General features: G+C 41.0%; 1 long non-coding RNA gene across 2 annotated transcripts in view; it reads left to right on the top strand.

Moving 5' to 3' along the window:
• Nucleotides 1-446: 446 nt before the first annotated feature.
• The window catches only part of Gm29976, a 41,919-nt gene continuing 18,840 nt past the window's right edge, over nucleotides 447-23,525 (top strand). Inside the window, exon 1 of one of the 2 annotated variants that reach the window (XR_378302.2) lies at nucleotides 447-720. This is a non-coding gene — a long non-coding RNA (predicted gene, 29976). Of the gene's footprint in view, nucleotides 721-13,511; nucleotides 14,257-23,525 lie in introns of those variants that run through there. The other variant, XR_869753.2, reaches the window with a different exon arrangement.

The following is a 23,525-nucleotide window of genomic DNA, read 5'->3' as shown; positions in this document are numbered from 1 at the left end:
AAAATAAAGGCACTGATATTAAGACTACATTGTGGATTTTATTTAATATTCTCGTTATGTGCTTCTTTGTCATATTTTTTTAAATCTTATTTAACTGGCCAGTGCCAACTCTAAGTGACCTCCAAGCCACATTAATGGCACATCTTTATCACTAAGTTTGGTCTCACTGAGATTAAGGCCAGGGCAGATCATCTTTCATAGGACCATCAGCATTGATGTGTATCCTGCATGTTCTGTGAAAATGGAGGCTCACATCCCGTTTACTGTGTGCTGTGCACGTCTGACACAATCTGTCTCCATACAAAGATTGTGTCATTGTTCTATCCTGGACCCCATTCCAATGCACTTCCTGCATTGGCCTCCAGCCAATCCACAGTATCTCCAAGGAAACCTGGGGCTGGTTGCCATGGACACTCCTTTGCTGATAAGTCGCAGAGCACCTCTCCACTTCTCAACGTGCCTGGGAAGCAAGTCCTTTGGGCAGACAGACAATTGTATTCATTGACATTTCCAAGCCCCACCAGCTCACATCCTCTCCACGTGTATGGAATAGACATACAAAGGAGCCTTTCAAATATTTGTACCTGTCCAAACTAGCACGGAGTGAAGCTATCCTAGCCTTTGTAATTTGGTTTCAAGCCATGGGGGATAAATACGCTTCAGCAAATATCAAGCCTGAAGTGGAGCGATTGGACTGGAGCGATCAGAGCAGCAGGAGGGGTGAGTGCAGGGGAAATTGGCCTGAAATATTATTCTTGGTTCTGCAGGATTCAAGGTCATGCCCTTCTGCATCTGGGAGTCTCCAGAGAGGTCATGATGCCCTGCACCAGCTGTTCCTGGATGTGCAAACAGTGGCCATTTTTTTAAACATGAATATTTTGTTTATGATTTAATATTAACTGGAAACCATATATCAACTTACCATTGAGCCATGGGAAGTTTTTCTATTATCTTTAGTATTGTAGCAGTTTCTGAAGAAGAAAAAGAACATTTTTTTTTTCTTGGACTCTTAGTAGCCAAAAAAGCAGATCAGATCCAGAATCTTCTAACAGGATCTGCCTTTAGCTGTTACAATTTAAATCTGATAGGCTAAAGTTTTCAGTTCTGTTCCTAAGCTGTAGAGCCTTTAGGAGACAGCCCAGCTGGTGGAAGAGGGGTAGTTACTAGGGGTCCACCTTTGAGGAGGACACCAGTTCCTGCTGCTAGCTTTTGTACTTTCCCTTGATGGGTGTGGTGGTTTGGATGAGAAGTATCCCTTCCGGGCCCAGGGCTTTGCACACTTGGTCCGTAGTTAGTAACTCTGTTCCAGGAGGTTATGGGGAGGTGCAGCCTTGCAGGAGGAAGCTCATCGCTTTGAGAGGACACGAGCTCCACCCATTTCTAGCTCTCTCTCTCTCTCTCTTTCTCTCTCCCTCTCTCTCTCTCCTTGCTGTTTTAGGTTGATGTTGTGATCTCTCAGCTTCCTCCTCCAGTCACATACAGCCACTGTTTCTCCACAATATGGATTCTTCCTTTGAAACCATAAGTTCCAATAAACTATTTCTTCCTTAAATTGCCTTTGGTCACGGTACTGTATCACAGCAACAAAAATGTAACAGAGACAGATGGTACCAAGCAAATGAGCCACAACCTCGCCTCCCAACTCTGCACACAGAACTCACTAATCTCTACCCTCATTGTCGTGAGGGACTAACAGCTGCCCCACCAGACCATGAACTAAAGTCAGCGTTTCCTCCTTTGAGCTGTGTCTGTCAGGAGCCTTGGACACAGCAGTGGAAAAGCTGCCAATACACCACCAAGAAATGTTTTGCCACAAGCCTTATGATTACATTTTACATAAAAACTGGAGCATGGCTTCTTGTGGTTGAGTTTGGTTACATGGACAACCTTCTTTTGGGATGTCTCTCCTCATTGCCCCCAAATTAACTATATAGGGAAGGAACTCCAGATAGGAAGCTGATTTGCAGCCAACACAAAAATATGAAGAATAATGTTTTTGAATGTTTAACATAAACCGTGTGAACAGACAGGGAGCTATGGAAACATCCACTCCAGATTGTTAGCATGAGTCAGCATGTGGAGGAGGTCGGGTAAAATTAGTGTGTATGGAGGAAAGTTATTCGCTCTCCTCCTTGTGTATGTCTGTATTGTTGTTCTTTTAAAAATGAAAATAGTTTTGAAGTGAAATTGGCAAGTTGTTATTTTTAGGAAATTAACTGGCAGTTTTTTTAAAATCTTCCCTATGAGATTATAGGCTATTAATATGAGAAAATGATAATATAATCTAGGAGGAAGATACATATTTTCAACTTGCTTAGAAGTTGGGAGTGATGCCTGATTTCTATAAGAGAAAGTGACTTTCTCCAACACAGTGGGAATGACCCCTGCCCCAGCTCCTGAAATCAAGGAAGGCTGACTCCTGCATGCAATGGGATAAAGGGGTTCAACTAGGAATATCCATCGACCACACTTCTTTCTACGCAAGCAGGCTCTTGTCAGAGGCAGTGGCAAAGATGTCCTGGCATAGCCGAGCTCCCAGGCTGGCACATATAGTAGGCAAATGTCACCATAACCAGTCTACCCTGCAGTAAGAGCTTGCAGAGAACGGCAACATGAGAGGAACAACCAACCCAGACAGAGCCTGGATATGGTAGGGCTGACCTGAGAGCAGCAGGAACCTGCCTTGCTGGCATCAGGCCTGGACTGTGGGTAGACAGAAGAATCATGGGTGAGTCTGAGCTGATTTCCCACAGGAGGTCTGGTGAACCCTTATTCTTTGTGATACCATTCTCCTATCCAGTAATGCCACTCTTTCATCTGCAGAACGGGGAAGCAAGCCTTCCATCCTGGCTCTCAGCCTGAACAGTTCAGACACATATTTTCTATTCCTCCTACTGCTGACTTCTAATTTCTCTTCTTTTGCTTAATTTTCGAAGAACAGGTTTGTTTTCTGTTTTCAGATGATTTAATATTGAGTTCTGCAACTTACCTCCCTTCTACTTTTCTTGGATTTATTTTGAAATTATTTTCTCAATATTCTGAGGTGAATGCTTAGATCAAATATTTGTATTCCTTCTTGTTTAATAGCACAGGTAGTAGAGGTCTTATGAATTTTATGTTGAATAAAACTTTGAGTACATCTAATAAGTTTTTGATGCAAAATTGCTTTTATCCTTGTTGCCAGCATAGTGTGTGATTGCTTTCCTTTTTCTCTCTGGTCTAGAAACAAGTGGTTTCAAGTGGTTTTCATTTAAAAGCCCAAAGGACTTCAATTTAACCTATTTTTTAATTCTTAATGTTTATGAATGTATTCCTTGTCAGTTCCTATTTTTTAAATGTGTTGAGATTTTCTTCATAATATATTGCAACCTCAAATACTTTATTTGAAAAGAATAACATTCTCCATAGAGAAAGTTCAGTAAAATATTTGTTATTTATTCATTTTATGTGTATGGTTGTTTTGTTTATGTGTGTACCTGTGTACTATGTGTGTTCCTGTTGACCATGTCCAGAAGAGGACATAAGATCCCCTGTATATATGTAGGTGATGGGAATAGAACCTGGATCCTGGAAAAGTAGTTATTGGTCTTACATCTGAATCATATCTCCAGCCTCTGGTTATCTGTTTTTTACCTTAGTGCCAAGGGTCTGAGTTAATAACACTCCTAGTTTCATAAGACAATGTTATTAGTACAAGACAGGTTTTCCTCTTTAAGCTAATCTGCATTAATCTACTTTATTTCCAACATATTAATTCTTCTCTTTGTTGCAAATTATATATTCTTGTAAAATAAGTCTCTGCATTGTATGTGTGTTCATTACATTTCCATCTTATTAAGTTATTGGTTTAATTACATTTCTTACCTTTTCTGACTCAACAGTCCTTTAAGATCTGTCTGCTTTTGTTTGCCTGTTTTGAGACAAGATCTGTCTTGCTTCCAACTCACTCTGTAGCTTAAGACAACCTTGATATTCTGATTCTCCTGTAGGTATATCTGAGTCACTGGGACTACTGTTATGTGCCACCACATCTGGTCTTAGATCTATCTGTATATGTCTTTTCTTTATTAGTGCACCACACAATTTACTGTGTATCTATCATGTGGCATGTGCATTAGACCCAGAGTGTGCCAACTCTGCACTTCCACAAACAACTGTGGGAAACTACCACAGTCAAGTCCCTTTCTGCACCCTCACTAAAACTTCTCTGGGTCAGAATTCTAAAGCTACATGGGCAATTCCTGTAGTTCATGTCTGTTCTAGACAAGGCAGACATTTAACCTCAACTTTGGGTTCCACAAAATATCAACTGTGACAACCAAAAAATAACTTCAAATACAGTGAAGTGTCCTATGGGAGTAAAATTTACAAAACTGAGAGATACCCTCCTTAAGAGCTCCTTCCTAAAAGCTAGTGTGCATCTGAAATTCTAATATGTGGGACCATGTCCCTGACACCCTCGGGGAGGAACTGTTGCTTTTATTGGCTTTGATTAAAAAAAAAAAAAAGATATCACTTAACTTTCTTACAACTTTGCTTTTATACAACTGACTTACTGGGTGGAGAGTGAAACCTTATACCAGGGCCTGGAGAAATTATGGGTGAGGGGAAACAGAGACAAGGTACAGTTGGATAAGGAAACATCTCTAATGTTCTGTATAAAGTAAGATAACTAGCTGACAGCAGGTTATTGTGTGCTGTGAAATAGATGGTAAAGAGAGCTTGGGGTGTTTCCAACAGAAAGAAGTGGTAATGTTTGAGGTGCTAGCAGTAGTGAAATGTCACGTTGTGCTCCTAAATGTTAACTATTATGTCCACTAAAAATAAATTCCAATAGAGTATTAAGATTAAGTAAAATTACCAGTAGCATTAAACATCTCTTAAAGTCTCCTTCTATAATTGTTCTTCTGTCCCTTCCCATTGTCTTACTGTGGATTCTGCATTTTCCCTCCAGGAGTAAATATGTTTTCCCAGTCTCTGTGAGTCGCTTGGTCACTTTACCTGTGGTATTCCTTACTAAGTAGAAACACTCAGTTTTATATGTGATAGCTGACATTTGACTTAGAAATTTTATGCTTCAGAAAGTTTAAAAGGATCTTGTAAAGGTAAAAATAAATTATTTTTTAATTGATCTATTTAGAGGTGAAACTTCCTTAAATCAAATAAGAGGAGCCCTGAATAATCATGGAGCTTTATAGGATACTGGGGATATTTGCTCTGGGATGAGTCTGAGAGGGGAAGGGTCCCTGGATCTCTTCCACTGGGTTTCTTTGTACTTCAGCTTTGTTCCACTCCTCTGCCTCCTTCTGTCCTGCTTGAGCCTTTGCCATTCTCCAGGTAACCAAATCCTCTATGTCTCTCTTCTTCTTAGGAGAATAAACAAACTTACATACATTTGTATTTTTGTGACTACCTTTGTCTTGCGATGGATATTTTTCTTAAATTCTTTGTTGCTTCAATTTTAAGCACATTCTCTCATGTTTATTTCTTTAACAAATCCTCACTTATCTTTTTATGTTCTTATATTCTGTTTTGTGGTTTATATATCACTCTCCTAAGCCACAGAACATATTGTTTTCTATTACACAGGAAAGAGTCGGTCCGTGGATGGAAAGCCATAACCCTTTTGAGGTAGTATATGTAACTGAGATGTGTGGCTTCCAAGCTTCTCATTTGTTCCCATGCTAACATCTATCATGCGGGGCTGCGTTGCTTATTACCTTGTTTGATTATGTGGTTTCAAAATATGTTTTTCATATTCTTCTAAATAAGCCCCCTTCCCTTTGTCAGTATTTTAGAAATTGTGCATCCTATTTTTTTAACCTTTCCTAATGACCTAAATGTTCTTCTAAATTGTCTATCTTGCTGACTTGTCTCTTCAGCATTTCTCTTATTCAAATTTAAATTTTCCATATGCCCCTTCCCCCTACTGCCTTTGATAATATGACCAGGAGTTGCAAGCTTCAATCATTGTTAATGAATAACAGTGTAATGGGGTAAGACCTCTATTTATACAGCATTTCCATATGTTTGGCTGCCATTTTGATTCGTGTTTATTTAGGTTGCCTCCATCAGCTACTATTAAAAAGCTACGCACAGTTGTATCTATCCTCGAGGCTGACTCTCAAAGCATATGCTGTCTTTTCATGCTCTCTTTATGTCACTTTAATTTCCTCTTTCGACTCATTTGTTCTTAAATTATCAACCAATATTGTCGGTCTTGTCTCTTGACCTTATCTTCATCCTCATCTTAATTTGTACCCTTAATTTCTGTCCCTCATTGTAGATGTGTATTTATGGTGGTCAGTTTTCTCCAGAGAAACAGACTCAATTGGATACATACATAGACAGAGAGATTTGTTTTAGGAAATTGGCTTTTGCAACTCTGGAAGCTGTCAAGCCTCTTTGGGATGGGTAGGCAGGCCAGAGACAAGAGCAGAATCTAAACTAAAGTTCAAGTTGAGAGGTAAGCTACTAGCACTTAAGTCTCCTTGCTCTCCTTCAGTGTCAGCCTTCATTGCTACTGAAAGGGTTAGGTGAGACTTACTTTGAGGGCAACCTGTAGGGCAACCAGTTAAACAATTCCCATCTGTTCAAATGTAAATTGCATCCATTAACACCCTCACAAAGAAATTTTAAATTCCATTTGGCCAAATAATAGTGGTCCTAGACAATGTTATGATTAACATATCAAATTCAATATCTAAGGGCCACATCCCAGGGACTATTGAGACAAAAATGCACAGATGCTTATTTTGAACTCTTGATTCTTTGAAAACGCTTTTCAGGTGACATCTCCATTAAAGGTGAATGGGAATTGTTTGGGAGTCCCACCCTTTTCTCTATAAAATGCATTAACTATTGCTTTGTTGATTCAATGTCTTGTGAAAAAACCAAATCTCTAATGTATATTTAATCAAAATTCATACACTTTTTGTCTTGAAAGAGGAATTCCCGTGTCTGCGTTAAAAAAATTAATGTGAAGACGAATAAGGACAAATTTTCCCTCTTTTAAAATAAAATGAGTGAGGAAGATAGACTTGATAACTCAGTAACAGAAACATAACTCCAGCAATCAAAGGACATCGACTGAGAACAAACACAACCCATTGAAATATACGAAAGCCAAGACTGATAGGTTATTCCTCTGCCAATGAAATGAGCCAATTCAAACCAGATTAGATGGTATTAAATGCAGGTTTATTGGGAAGCTGCTATCAGGCGAGTTCACAGGCATGTCTTAGTCAGTTTCTATTCTTGGACAAACATCATGACCAAGAAGCAAATTGGGGAGGAAAGGGTTTATTTGGCTTACACTTCCACATTGCTGTTCATCACCAAAGGAAATTAGGACTGGAACTCAAGCAAGTCAGGAAGCTGGAGCTGATGCAGAGGCCATGGAGGGATGTTATTTACTGGCTTGCTTCCCCTGGCTTTCTCAGCTTGCTTTCTTATAGAACACAAGACTACCAGCCCAGAGATGGTACCACCCACAAGGGGCCCACCCCCTTGATCACTAATTAAGAAAGTACCCCACAGCTGGATCTCATGGAGGCACTTCCCCAACTGAAGCTCTTTTCTCTGTGATAACTCCAGCCTGTGTCAAGTTGATACACAAAACCAGCCAGTACAGGCACCAAGGATGAAATCCAGAAAGTCATTATGTGGAAAGAAGTGAGGGAGGGGGAAGAGAAAGAGAGAAGGAGTGAGAGAGAATGGGAGATGGGGGAGAAGAAAAGGGTGAGAGACTAAACTGTCTGGATTATATAGGGAAGAGTCTCTGGGGGAAGGGCAGCTCAGCCCCTCAACTGAAAGTTTAGGACTGAAGGTAAGCTATGCCAGGGATGCCCTATAACAGGTTAGACTGAGAAATATTGGGAGAACCTAGAGGTCAGATCAGCTTTCATATGTAAAATATGCACCTCAGTCCCTTGTCCTACAGTTCAGAACCAAACAAAGATAACCTTTAAAATACTGGGGGTAAAATATAAAATATTTCACATGTGACATTTTGAGAATTTAACTTTGAGAATTTATTTACAAGAGAAATCTGGCTTTGCTTCCAAATTATAAACAGTGGTATTATCCTGGTAAAATGATTTTAAAAGCTTTGTTTGGTGCAGAAAAAGTTACATATAATTGAGAAATGTATGTGTTTGCAAGGACAGCGGCCTAAATTTCACAGCTACCAATTTTTTCTGGAACTAGCTGTCCTGGAACTTACTATGCAGCCTAAGATAGTCTCAAACTCAGAGACCTGCCTTCCTCTCCCTCCTCAGTGCATCCACCATTAATTCTGATTGTGTGAACAACAGTGTTTCAAGAGCAAGGAGTGTACAGTGAGCCCTGCTGTTCTCTGGCTTACATTTATTGTGTATCACTAAAAGATACATGGAATAACTAAACATGGAAAAGAGCCCACATATTTTTATAAAAATGTCCAATGGTTGAGAAAGGAGAGAATGTGTGTGTAGTTGCCATGAATATGTATACAAATTTGGTCCATGATGTTATTTATTGTAGGAAGCAGACATATTTTTTGAAATGTCAATTAAATTAAAAGATGTGTCTGTGAGAAATTTGAAATTGAATAAATACTTAAATGCTTCAAATAAATACTTAAGCAAGAACAGTAGACTGGATGAAAGTTAAAGACTAAGTCGATCAAGCAGGAAACCATTTTAAGAATACTCTCCACTTTCCCTCCTAGGCCCCTCCCTCCCTCCCCACTTGTGGTTGCTTTCTTCTCTCTCCCAAGTGGGACTGAGGTGTCCTCACTTGGACACTTCAGCTTGTTGAGCTTTTTGAGCTCTGTGGACTGTATCTTGTGTATTCTGTATTACTATTTTGGGGGGGGGGCTAATATCCACTTATTAGTGAGTACTTACCATGCATGTCCTTTTGGGTCTGCGTTACCTCACTCAGGATGATATTTTCTAGTTTCATCCATTTGCCTGCAAAACTCAGGTGTCCTCGTTCTAAATAGCTGAGTAGTATTCCATTGTGTACCTGAACCACATTTTCTGTATCCATTCTTCTGTTGTGGGGCATCTAGGTTGTTTCCAGCTATTGGCTATCACAAATAAGGCCACTATGAACATAGTGGAACACTTGCCCTGTGACATGATGGGGCATCTTTTGGATATATTCCCAAGAGAGGTATAGCTGGGTCTTCAGGTAGATCTATTTCTAATTTTCTGAGGAACCTCCAGATTGATTTCCAGAGTGGTTGTACCAGTTTGCAATCCCACCAGCAATGGAGGAGTGTTCTTTCTCCACATCCTCTCCAACATGTGTTGTCAACTGACGTTTTGATCTTAGCCATTCTGATTGGTGTAAGATGGAATCTCGTATTGGGTGAGGGAAAAGGACTGAAGCCCTGAGGGCCAGCAGAAAGAATGAAACAGGCATTGGAGGAAATGGAGGTTTGGGGGACCCCCCCCCACACACACACAGAATGCACCAGAGACCTGGGAGGTGAGAGACTCCCAGAACCAAAGGAAGGGACCTTAGATGAAATGCCTGACAGTAGGGATAGGGAACTTATAGAGCTCACCTCCAGCTGGAAGGCAGGACATCAAGTGAGAGATGGGGTTCCCATCCGACATTCCCACCTCTGACCCATAATTGTTCCTGTCTGAAAGAATTTTACAGGGATGGAAATAGAGAGGAGCCTGAGGAAAAGAAGGTCCAGTGACAGGCCCAAAGTAGGATCCAGCTCAAGGAGAGGTCCTAAGTCCTGACACTATTACTGAAGCTATGGAATGCTCACAAAAAGGGATCTATCATGACTGCCCTCCAAAAGACCCAACAAGCAACTGAAAGAGTCAGATGCAGATATGTGTACCCAACCAATGGACAGAAGCAACTGACCCCTGTTGTTGAATTAGGGAAGGCTGAAAGAAGCTGAGGAAAAGAGCTACCCTGTAGTCTTAATTAATCTGGACCGCTGAGATATTTCAAACACTGGACCACCAAACAGACAGCATACACCAGCTGATATGGAGCCCCCCAACACACATACAGTAGAAGACTTCTGGGTCTATGTTCATTCAGAGATGATGCATCTGACCCTCAAGGGACTGGAGGCACCAGGGAGTCTAGAGGTCAGGTGGGGTGGGGGCTGGGAGCATCCATGTGGAGTGGAGATGGGGTGGGGTAGGTAGGAGTTGTGGGACATGGAGCAGTCAGAGGGTGGATGGGGGACAGGGAATGGAATATGGAGTGTAAAAATGAATTAAAAATATAATAAAATTTTAAAAAGAGAGAAAATAAGAATACTCTCAGAATTGAGGAGAATGATAAAAAGATAGATGTCTAAGACAAAAATGAAGATGGAGAGAAAAAGAGCAGAAGATCTCAGGTGGCTCCTGAACTCCTGGATGGCTCCATGCCTGTCTGTGTCCTCCCTTGGATCCACTCTGAAAACTTTGACCTGTTCCCACAAGGATCTGGCAGTGAACTTCAGCATATCTCCACCATCTACATCTCTCTCACCACCAGCAGTTGAAAAGTTCCACATCAGCTCAGCCCGCAAGTCTAGATTGACTTGAATTGACTTGGAACCATCCCATCAAAAATATAACAGGAACTGTAAGAGAAGAAGACTGAGCAGGTGGAGAAAGATATGATTTTTCTTTAAGTGGTTATGGTTTGAGTGTGAAATGTCCCCCAGAGGCTCATGTGCTTGGACACTCAGCCCCCAGCTAGTGGCACTGTTTTAAGGCTGCAGCATCTTTAAGAGGTAGGGACTTACCTGAGGAAGTGGTCACAGGGTCTTGTGAGAGGAAGCAGTCACCGAGGCTCAGGACTTCACTTCCTGTGAGCAAGCCACCTTACGCTGCTGCCACTACAGTCCAGTTAAGAGAAGCTCCATGCCTCATACCAGGAGCCCAAATCAACCCACCTCTCCCTTAAACTGTTTCTTATATTTGGTCACTGCAACAAGTGGTTCATATAGAAGCAAAGTTGGGGCAACCCTCTCAACTCAGAGAGTCCCTTGATAAAAAGGGGGGCCTTTATAGGAGCATGGAAGGTCACCAGTAAGCACTCTGCTTAAGTATAAGGGTATGCACTTTTTTCATCAGCCATGCTGGGAAGCAGTTCATGCCAATAAGCAATAAACAAAAGTGCAGGGCTCAGATAGAGGACAGAAAGAGGGAGGGCAAGAGTGCTAGAGGGAGGGAGGGAGGGAGGGAGGGAGGGAGGGAGGGAAAGAGGGAGGGAGGGAGGGAGGGAGGGAGGGAGGGAGCCCATTGTTGGGATAGCAAGTCTTCCATCCCACAAACAATGGAGAAGGATGGAAGCCCAGGCAGAATTCTCTGCTGCAGTCTAAAGACAGAACTATTTCTTCCCTAAGAAACTTCAGCTATTGCTCACAATGCATCAACTGATTGAATTCAATTAATAAGGATAATCTCTTTCCTGATTGGATATTTTTTTGTGTGTCATCTTGACACAAGCTAGGGTCATCTGGGAAGAGGGAACTTAAGTTGAGAAAATGTTTTCATCAGATTAGCCCAAAAGCAAGCCTGTAGGTCATTTTCTTGATTAATGGCCGATATAAGAAAGCCCAGCCCATTGTGAGAGCGGTAACACCCCTTAGCAGGTAGTCCTGGGTTGTATAAGAAAGGAGACTGAGCAAGCCATGAGTGGCAAGCCTCTGAACAGCCTTCCTCCATGGCTTCTGCGCCAGTTCCTGCCTCCAGGATCCTAATGTAAGACAAAACAAAACAAAACCCTTTCATTCCCAAGTTATTTTTAGTCATGGCGGCTTTTCATACTGACAGAAACCTAACTAGTACAATATCCTCTATTTAAAACTCAACACACCTAGACAATACACAATACACACACATGCACACTTCCTTCTTGCCAACAAAGACTAGAGTTTATGTGCTCTGTCCTAGCATGTTGACACCTCAGAATGGCTGTCAGCAGCAGCAGTCAGTGAGTACGTCCCAGGTGCTCTCTATTACTCTAACTTTACATCTGAGTTCCTCCTCCCTGAAATCTCCTGAAGATCCCGACACATCTCCATTTTAGAGACAGGGAAACTGAGGCACAGAGAGATTACATAGGTAACAGACTCACGCAGCTATATAGAACTAAGTTTCAAATCTGCAAAGTCAGTCTTTAGGGCACCCACCTAACCACTGCACTACACTGCCAAGGGTTGTCCAATCTTCAGTTATTTCAATCTAAGAAATAAGAGACAGAACAAAAGACAGAGAGAAAGAAAAAGAACCAGAAGGCAATGAGATATTTTGCAAAAACCAACAACCACAAAAAACTAAAATAAAACCCTTAAACCAAACAAAAAAATCTTGTTGTTAAAAGAAATACATCTTTCATTTTATTGTTGTAATGTTACAAATATAAGATTCACTAATAATAAAAGTTAAACCATTTGCCTACTAACATATCAGAAGAAAAATAGGTACTTGCAGCATAAAAAATATGTAAGAAATAAGACCATGTATTGCAAATGAGATAATATTGCACAAAATATGAATGAGTTTAGTTTTCCTATTATAAACTTTGGATGAAATAAAAAGTAAAATGTAGGCCAGTCACTACGTTATGTTATATATTTTAAAGTAATTTATGATAATTTACCATAATAATAGTATATATAATGAAGTAACATAGCATACATTTTACATATTAAACCTCCAGATGTACAAGAAAGTACTAGCGATTAGTACTATATTTATTTTACACTTATGTTTTTGAAAATCAATAAAGTAAAAATCTTAAAATAAGATGAGAGTTTTGCATAATGTATCGATTTAAAGACATTTAATGTTAATGTTACATATGTATAATTGTAGTGATATGACAGAGATATTTTCTTTATTGATTTGTGACATTATTGTGTAAGATGTTAGTCTAGACGCTAAGGAGCCAATGAGAGGAAACATAATTAAAACTTAAAATTGTTCAAAAACATTAATAACAACAAAAGTTCATTTTACCAGAAAATAAAACACAAATTCAGCTCTCCAATGAGTAAATCTTTAAACATCAAATATGTATTTTCATAAAAAGACTCCTATAACTGCTTTTGACACTGTGAACTGATGCATATTTTTGAGGCCTCATCCCTGTAGAGCCCTGCAAATGCCCATGTCTTCAAGACTGGCTATATACCCAAGCAGCAAAGGAGTTTCCTAGCTTACCTGAGACCCTGGGCTTGATCCACAGCAGAACAGCAATCCATACAAGAAAATCTCTGTTCTCTGAGCCAGATTTTTATGCCTAACATTTTTCTTTAAAAAAGCTAAAATATACAGATGTAAGATATTAGACCAAGCATCAAGTTTGTTGGGGCAACACTAGACATTTTTATCCAAGGATAAGTTCATACACAACATCAAAGTCTCACTTCTAAATATTATTTAATAGCATAGCAAAAAAAACATATAAATAAATAAAAATAATTAAAATATAGTTGTAGTACAGGTGTCCTGAAAGTTTATGGCATATACCTCAATCAAGGTTTTATAAACTTTTAAATGTGCAGCTTTATCTGCTGAGAGAAAGCCAAACGGAAGAGCGTGGAGCTGTGGCTGTGTTCACCTGGGAACACGGGGTTCAGGATGCGCCTGCTTTCTTGTTAGTACTTTATTTTCTAAATAGTCTCCTGTGAACATGTTCTATTCAATAACCATTGCAAAATGGTATTTTTGAAGCAAGTTGTCAGGTTTGATGGCATCTCTGACAGATGGCATGCCAGCCGGCACATGTCCACTGCGCAGAGGTCTCGGCATGCCCCATGTCACCCACTCCACTCTGTGACAGTTGGGATGATTAGAAAATGTCCCTATGATTGAATCCAAATCTGTCACCCTGTTAATTCTGTCCACTGAACAAAAGTGCATCTCCTCTGCCATATGGTGAGGCCTCAACCTCATGATGACAGCTGTCCTGTGAGCGCCCGAGTTTCCCCACTTAGCTGTTCTTAGCTTCTTGACCCATCCCCAGCACGGACCACTTTTACTTGGCTCTCATGTCAGAACTGTGTGTTAGGTAAGTAAAAATGTAATGATTGGAGTTAGGTCTGACTTTCTTGATTATTGGTGGAGGAAGGTGTGGAAATCTATGTTTTGAAGTCCATTGTGGTCACTTCTCTATGACCTAACTTGGTTTCCATAACAACATTTTCTCAGGCCACATCACAAGGTAATCAGTTTATCCCTCCTGTCCTATTAGCACCTTACCGCTGTGTCAGTGGAATGAAGCCAGTCCGTCAAGGTATCTTTTTAAAAGGCTGCATGGCAAGCCATCTGCTGGGGGAATATAATGTAGCTATCAACACTACCAAGGCAATGATCCTCCAAACTGCCCATAGAATGAGATTCTGCAACTAAAGGGAGACTAGAAGTTCGTATGTTCACTGAGATGGTTCACAGCAAAGATAAATGGAATTTATTTTTGGAATATTTATTATTATTATTATTATTATTATTATTATTATTATTATTATTATTGGAAATTTATTATTAATGGAAGTGGGATAATAAAATGTTTGTGAAGTTCATACCAAAATGACGCTTCCATGAGAGGATATGTTCAAATGTATTCCTCAGGCATATACCCATGGTTTCTGTTATGCCTCAAAATCATCAGGCAGTTGTTTGATAAAATATCCCAGGGCTTGTTTTTACTCTAAGATTTGAGTTGTGTCAACAGAATGTCCACCTTGGAACTAATGGGAGTGTTTCATGACTTCAGATGTTCTTTTCACCATTAAAAGGCAAATGCCGGACACAGAGATTAAAAGGATTTTAATGTGTTCATTTTGGTAAGGGTTTTAGTGGTTCCAGGGATGAGCAGACAGAGGAGAGGTGATCAAAAGCAGGCAACCTGCTGGGAGGAAAATCTCAAGCCTGAGGGTCACAAAGGATACAAACTCCATCTCAGAAACCAGCATTCTCTCTCAGATCCATCTATCCCCTCCAGCCACTAGCTCACCACAGTGACATTGGAAGGTTGCAGGGTTTCCTATCTTCTTATCTTCACACTCTTTCAAAAATGCTTATAGTTGGAAAAAGATTCCAACACTAGATTCCAAATGGTTTGGCAAGAATAGAAACTCCGTTCTCAGAGAGATGGCGCTGACATTCCTGTCCACAGTGGTAAGGTCTTGGATATTTATGCCCACACACCCATTCATATGTGGAAATCTTTCAAAATTTGTTATTACCCTCCCCACCCTCTGTGTGTGTGTGTGTGTGTGTGTTTAAACACTAGTGCCACCAAGCGTGCCAGAAAGTCAGAGGACAACCTGTGGGAGTCAATTTTCTCTTTCTACCATGTGAATCTTGGGGGTTGCACTAAGTGTCCAAAGGTTTGGCAGCAATCACCTATACCACATTGAACCATCTCACTGGCCCATATGTAGAAATCTTAACCCGTAAGACGGGTAAGCAGAACCTTCGAGAACAGTGATTTTATGAGAATGGAACCCCTAAGAGTGAGCTTAGTGCCCTTATAACACTACCTCAAGAATAGATTTGCAAGCAGGATAGTGGTGGCACACAGCTTTAATTTCAGCACTAGGGAGGAAGAGACAGGCAGATTTCTGTGAGTTTAAGGACAGCCTGGTCTACAGAGTGAGTTCAGGGCAGCTAAAATAACAGAGAGAAACTCTGTAAAGAGAGTACCTTTCCAGTTTTCTTTACTGTGATGCTTGCCTGAAAATGCTTGCCTGAAAAGTGATGTGACACCATTCCATTATACTGTCACTATCTCTAATTCCAGCCTTCACTCCAATCATGCCTTTAATACCCGCATTCAAGTGCAGAGGTAGAGGCAGAGGCAGATGGATTTCTATGAGTTCCAGGCTAGCCTGGTCTACATAATAAGACCTTGTCTCAAACAAACAATGATTTATTTTGTTGTTGTTTCCATTTGCTAACACTTTCTGCACAGAGAGACTATATAGCACATAGTAAAAATTTGAATAAAGGCTATGACAGCTGTCAGGAGTGAATCCCAGATGTTACATTTTACTATGCTCTGAATCCCATCTCTGACCAATTGTCCTGGGGTGTTTTTGAATGGAGAAGGTGAAGTGTGGGAGAATCCTCAGAACTTGTCTTTCCCAATTTATAAGCATGGAGTAAGAAGATGGCCAATGATGAAGTAGAAAAGCCAAGCCTCTGCAGATAACAAGTCCATCAGCACCTTGACCAGGCACTGTAAGAATCCTGTGTTTACTATCTAAGCTGCTCAGCCTGTTGTATTATTTTTCCTGTAACAATATAGACAGACTAAAATGACCTGTATAAGCTACCAGACAGCTTGATGTGACTAGGATGTGGGGAGTGAGCCAACCAGGATGTTAGGGTATCCCAGAAGCAACAGAAGCAGGAAGGTGTTCCCAGCTGAGCAGCAGGAACAATGGCTGCAGCTCCACTGAGGGAAGTGAAGGACCTTGCCCAGCATCTCTGTCTAGGAAAGAACACATGGGGAAGGGGAAGAACACTTATTTCCTCTTTACCCTAGCCCTCCAGTCTTAGAATGAACCCTCCTTCCTGCCCCCATGACTTGATCTAATAAAGTAAATCTTGTATATCAAAAGCAAGGTAGAGAATCACAGAGAAGAGCAGGAGGAGGGCAACTGGGTACCAATCAGGACGGTGTGTTCCATGCCAAGATGCAGGGAGGACATTGCTCCAGGGAACACAATGGCTCTCTCAACAGTAAATCTAATTTGAGTGCCGACCTAAAGGCTATGGCCTCAGTTGTGTGCAGGTCAACTAGAGTTTAAGGCAGAGTACAGTCATCACAATGCACACAAGGCATCATAGAGAGCTTGACACTTGACAACTAAGAGGGTCAGGAAAGACGGGGTTCATTCACTCAGAAATCAGAGGAGCAGTGATCTCCAGGGCAGTGTTTCACAAGTCAGCACTTGTATTGCATCTTGGGTCCAGAAAGGAAAAGCCTTCAAAGCTTTTCTTCTGACCAAGAATCACCCATGCCCTCCAGCTTGCACAATAACATGAGAAAGGGCAAGCCGATACACTTTGAGTCAAACCAGTGGTTTGATTCCAAAATTCCATATATGTCACAAATAACTCACATGATTTAGAGAATTGACTATAACCTTACATGACACGTTTAACCAAAATGATGACACAGGTCTGATAATAAAGTGATTTTCCCCAGTGACTCTATGAGGGTTACAGATTATTCATCCTCTAGAACAGAGGTTTGGGTTTGTTTGTTTTTTACACATCCCCAGGAATCAAGGCATAAAAAAAAAAAAAAACAAGTGTACAAATCAACAGCCACTGATCAAAAATCCACAAAGAAGTATGTCAACAATTTCTTAGTGCATATATAATATCAAGGGATAAAGCAAATTTCATGCTAATGCAATAGCCACGCTTGTTTATTTTCATAAGAAGAATTAAATGATGGCTAAATATCACATGGAAGGGTACAGCATCTTCAATGCTGTTTATAGCTGATAGACATTCTGGTTTTATGACTGTCAGTCCTAATAACACTGATCCTCATAAGCACAAATGGCAGAAGTATGTTTAGGGCCGTTTCAAAAATTATTCATCCCGAGTTATGGTAGTATAAAGGAGAATGACTTCCATAGTTTTATATATTTGAATGTTTTGTTTTGAGTTATGGGAACCATTTGGGAAGGATCAGGAGGTGTGGCCTTATTGGAGGAAGTGTGTCACTCAAACCGGACTTTGAAGTTTCAAGACCAAGTTTAGTCTCTCTGCCTGTTATGTTGCTTATCATGATGTAAGCTCTCAGCTATTGCTCCTGCACCATGCCTGCCTGCCTGCCTGCCTGCTGACACGCTTCCTGTCATCATGTTCATGGACTAACCCTTTAAAAGTATAAGCAAGCCCCTAAGTAAAGCTGTCTTTTATAAGTAGTGTTAGACATGGTCTCTTCACAGCAATAGAACAGTAACTAAGACACAACTCAAAATTCATTAAAGTATTTTCTTATGAAATTCAAGTCAGCAATGTAAACAATTTTTTTTAATCACATTTTTTATTTATTCATTTTAAATAGGTATGCATGTGCACAAAATATATGTAGAGGCCAGAGGACAACTTGCAGAAATCTGCCCTCTTTCCCCACCATGTGGATCCCAGGGATCAAATTCAGATTGTCCAGTTTGGTGACAGGTCCTTTACACACTGAGTATCTCACAGGATTATACTCAAACATCCCAACACAATCCAGTCCAAACATGCATTAATTTGTTACTTACATGCTGAAGAACGGTAATGGGAAACTACAAAAGATTTTCATTTTCTTATTAAGCTGTTCTGTTTCTGTAAGAGCAGTAAACTTTGAGTGCAGAGTAAAGACACAGTAGTTCATAACATACGGTCATCTGAACATCTGAGCAAAGGACTTACTGAAGTCCAACTCTGAGTGGCCGAACGCCGACTCAAAGTACATATTACATAGCACATCTGTAAAGGACTCAGATTCATTATACATCTGACTGAAAATGTATACTTGGAACTATGTATTCATAATCCTTTTTACTTTTTCCAAAGTTTTCATGGCCCCCACATCCGGTTATACTACCCCATATGGAGATCAGTTCAAGAAACTGGGCCCCAAAATAGACCATGTTATCTGTGAATGGAGAGAGACCTGGGGTTCAGCTTACTAATAATCTAGACATGTGACTTATTCATTACACAGCTCTTCCAGAAGGAGCTTTGCCTGAGAATAATCACACCCTCTCAAAGGCAGAACAAAATCCGTTCCCCCTCCTCTTCCGCCTTTCCCTAGCCAAAGTTGTGTGGAAATGTTCAGAATGTGGAAGGCCCGACTCCATTGCCCCTGCCCTTTTCCTTCTTATCAGACCTTCAACTCCTAGGATTTCTCCTAGGTGTCTGTCAGGGATAAGAGCTGTTGTTAACAATTTTATTTGGAATCTGTCATCACTCAAGTCTATGCACATCAGACATCTACTTGACCAACTTCTAACACCATTTTCTGATCATTTCTTTATCATCATGATCATATTTGTTACCTAAAAATCTTTAAATTTAAATCTATTTTGATCATATTTTCCCCTTCTCCAAGAGTTTCCAGATCATCTCCTCCTACCTACCTGGCCAACTTTAAGTTCTTTCTCAAAATACAAACTAAAACCTAATACCACAACAAAACCATCCAAAATCATAAAGAAATAAAACAATGACCAAAAAGAAAAAAGGAAAAACTGTAACCAAATAAAAGTACACATGCACTCACTCACACACAAACACACACAAATGCACACACATACACACACATATGCATGCACACATGCACACACATGCATATGTGCATGCACACACAAACACATCAACTAGGGAATCCATTATAAGTTAGACAACTGCTCATTCATGCAAGGACTGCCCTGGTGTGGTCGATTCAATTTTCCCTCTCCCAGTAGGTATAAATGACAGTTAAACTTTGCCTAGTGGTTAGGTTTTTCCCAGGGAAGGACATTTCACAGCATTCTGACAATGATAGTGCTTGCAACGACACCTTCACTAGGGCTGCTTAGTTGTGTCTACTTCTTTAAACCTAAATCTCATGTCAGGACTCCAAAGATAAACTTTGATGGATTTGACTTGTCCCTCTTTGCAGTGAGGCCCCATGGAAAACACCTCTTTCATCTGCTTTTAATTGTTGCTTCTTTAACTGTTGAGGACAGATGCTCAAGCCCAGCTTACCAGGCCAGCCAGGGCGTAGGATCTGCCCGTCACAACTGCTAACACTGTTTTTCATCTATGCTCCCTTCTGAGCATTTATTCACCCTCATGGTAAATGGTTAGACTTTAACTGGTCCCTTCATCCCTCTGTGCTACTACACACTTCATTTCTTCACCCAATCTTATTCTATCTTTATATCCCAAGAAATGTTTCAGTGGTGAGTGTCTGTCCTTTGAGAATTTAATACACACACCTCGGATTCCTCCCTTCTTCCTCCTACCACATTCCCCTCCCATCTCCCAATTTTATGTGCTCCTTTCCTCTTCAAACCCACTGAGCCTACACAGTGTTTTCTGTGTGAGTATGGATGTAGAGTCATGCTAGTGGGTCATGGGAAGGTACCTAGGGGCTGGATTCCAGAAGGAAACTGGAAAAGTGATGGCTCCAACCCCCAGCAGTTATCAGTTGCCAATAGCTCATTCATGTGGAGAGAACTTCATGAGGTTGTCCTCATGTCTGCTGAGGTTCCGGCCAGCATGATCTTGTACAGGGCTTGGTTAAGCAGTCCCAGCTGCTGTGAGTTCCTACATGCAGTGGTGCTATCATGCCTGACAAACACTTGTTTGCTGAAGATGTCTGACGACCCTAACTCTTAGGACCCATCCATGACAACTTCTGAGATGATCTCCAAGCCTAGGGAAGGGAAAGAGCAGAGAACTGTTTGTGCTCAGCATCTATCACTACTACTCTCTCTCTCTCTTTCTTCCTTCCTTTCTTTCTTTCCTTCCTTTCTTTCCTTTCTTTCCTTTCTTTCCTTCTTTCTTTCCTTTCTTTCCTTCTTTCTTCTTAAGATTTATTTATTTTATGTGTATGAGTACACTGTTGCTATCTTCAGACACACCAGGAGAGGGCATCAGATCCCATTATAGATTGTTGTGAGCCACCATGTAGTTGCTGGGAATTGAACTCAGGACCTCTGGAAGAGCAGTCAGTGCTCTTAACCGCTGAGCCATCTCTCCAGCTCCCTATTACCCCTGTCTTAATTGCACTGTGCTCTCACCTAGAGGGTTTGCGCTTTCCTCATTGCATTTGACAAGATGCCATATGTATCCATTACTTATCTTCTTACTGAGACAAAACACTTGATCAAAACATCTTAGGGAAGGAAAGATTTATTTGGGCTCATAGTTCAAAGGAATCTTGGGGGAAAGGCATAGCAGCAGGAGCTTGAGACAGCTGGTCACATAGTGTCCACAGGAAGCGCAGAGCTGGCTCGTATCCAGTGCAGGTGCCCAGCCTATGGGATGGCACTGTCCACAGTTAAGGTGAGTCTTCTCACCCTGGCTAAGCTTCTGGATGACCTCTCATGAGCATGCCTGGAGCTCTGTTTCCTGGGGGAGTCTAGATTCTGTCAAGTGAGCAATCAGTAGTATCCATCATCCCATATTACTTTGCTCAGTCTGTCACTCTCTCCAGTTCCAACCATGATCCAGTCATCTCCAGTCACAATATAAGATGACACTGTGTCCATTAGTAACATCTGTACCTAGCAGACATATACTGATGTTGCAAAAAGGTGTTTGCTTCAGCAGTGTGCAAGCCTGGTCTTGTATTTCCTACTATCTCTAATCAGCCCTTGCCTTTGTCACCTCTGGCCCTGCTCTTAGAGGTATAATCTGAGTGACCAGGTTTTTGTCAGGTGAGAAGATTGAAGAGGCACCCCAGAGAAAGTGAGGGCTTTTAATCCCTTGTGACCACTTTGCCAAGCCTGTTCAATTTGCCCAGTGATACTCTAAGTTTTCCTGAGTTCCCCTCCTCTTTCCCTTTGTCAGTATCTGAATGGTGAAGCCACAGAGGAGCAACAAGAGCAATTTCTGCATCTCAAAGACACCAGCCACCTGCCTGCTCTGGCTTACTCAAATCTAATCTAAAAATCTTTCTGTGGTCCAAACAAAGAGCAGCCTCCTGAAGCTGCCTTGCATGCATCTGGCTTGAGCACAAACAGAGGCAGGAAGACTGGGGCCTGACACAGTACCTTCCAGTTTCTAGGGACAGGAAGAAGGAAGTAGGTTTCAATTCACTGCTTTCCATCTGCTCTGTGATCTCTCAGAGGAGTGAGTTTGACAATGTCCTGTCCCTGCCCTGGAATTCTCTAGCTCTGAGCTCACACATCAGGGGACATCTGTGTCTCTTGATGTCAAGTCTTGGTGGCATTTGAATTTGGGTAGCCTTTCTTATGAGGCTCCTTATGCATTGTGTGGCCATTCAACAGGAAAGTGGTGAACTTACCCTTTAGAGTTGGGAACAATGCCATCTGCCTGTGAGAGGTAGGTATTAGTGTGTCCACTTGGTATCAAGGTATCAAGTGGGGCCACTTGTCATGTGCAGCTTCATAAGTGCTAGTTGCTGAGAGGGAGATAAGCCTGATACAATCTTTCCAGGATTCTTTTTCTTTTAAAGATCAACTTGTGCATGCACCTTACAGAAGCCTGTTTAAGCAGCTCTGGGCATGCAGAGGAAATGGACCCAGATGCATACTATTTATCTAGAAACCGAACTCTTCTTGGGCCCCCAGCACTGCTGAATCGAGAAAAGCTGACACTGTTCATGCCAGGTCACCTCTGGTTAGAGATTGAGTCTCCCAGGTAACTGCACAGTCCTTTGAAAAGTCCTTTTCTTCTCAAGAATGACCCAAGTTCTGAGGCAGAGAGAAAGGATGGAGAAGAAATTTTAACCCCAAATTAATGGGTGTTTGGTCTGAGATCTTCTATGGAGCTACTAATTTTAATCATCTCTGATCATTTGGGGGGCATTGCCATAACTGTTGTTCAGTAGACATTCTTTACTTGTGCAGATTTTAATTTCATGCCCAAATTGATCAGAAAGTTCAGGAAGTTTCCATATAACTCCTGTATGTATCCACTTGCTGCATGGTCTGCTAGCTCATTTGATGAAGCAGTGGCACTTTTGTTACACTGGATGAGCCTGCATTGACACATCATAATCACAGTCTATGTGTTTTCATAAATGTGTAATGGCATGTTCCCAACATTGTTGTATCACACATGATAGCTTCACTGCTCTGATATTCTCCGTGAGTCCCACTTGCTCATCTCTGCTCCTTCTTAAACTCTGATCTCTTCTATTTATCCATACTTTTTCCTTTTCCAGAATATGAAATGATCGGAGACATACAGCACAACGCCTTTTCAGCTCACTTCAACCACCTACTAAGACGCTTTAAGTCTCCTCCATATCTTCTCACGACTCAATGGCTCATTTCTTCCTAGTATATAGTGATGTTCCATTGTCTGGATGCACCACAGTATATGCACCAATCCTCCTCTTGGAGAGCACCTGGATTGGTTCCCAGTCTGGGAAACAATGAGCAGTGTTGCCATAAATGTCCATGTGAAAATTCTCATATGGATATGAATTTTCATCCCTTTAGGGCAAATACTAACACATGCTATTGTTAGAGAAAACTCTATGACTTTGTTTAGTTCTGTAACAGAGTGTCCAACTGACTTTGAGAGTGGCTGTTCTGTCTTGGATTCCCACCAGACAAGAATAAACCTATTCCTTTGTATCCTTACCAGCATTTGGAGTCTACGCTGATCTCATTGGCCTGTAGTGCATGTCGCTGCCGCTTTAGTTTGTGATTCCCAATGACATGTGAAATAGAACACCTTCCCAAATGGCTATTTACCATTTTAATGTCTTTTTTGATGAGTTATCTGTCATAGGTTCCACCCATTTTAATCAGATTGTTTATCTTTTATTGTTGACTTTTTAGCCTTCTTTGTATATTTTAGATA

The sequence above is a fragment of the Mus musculus genome, chromosome 7 (assembly GCF_000001635.26).
Source record: "Mus musculus strain C57BL/6J chromosome 7, GRCm38.p6 C57BL/6J".
NCBI classification, from domain to species: domain Eukaryota; kingdom Metazoa; phylum Chordata; class Mammalia; order Rodentia; family Muridae; genus Mus; species Mus musculus.
Note: the sequence above shows the minus strand (reverse complement) of the source record. Positions and strands in the feature narration are given on the sequence as shown.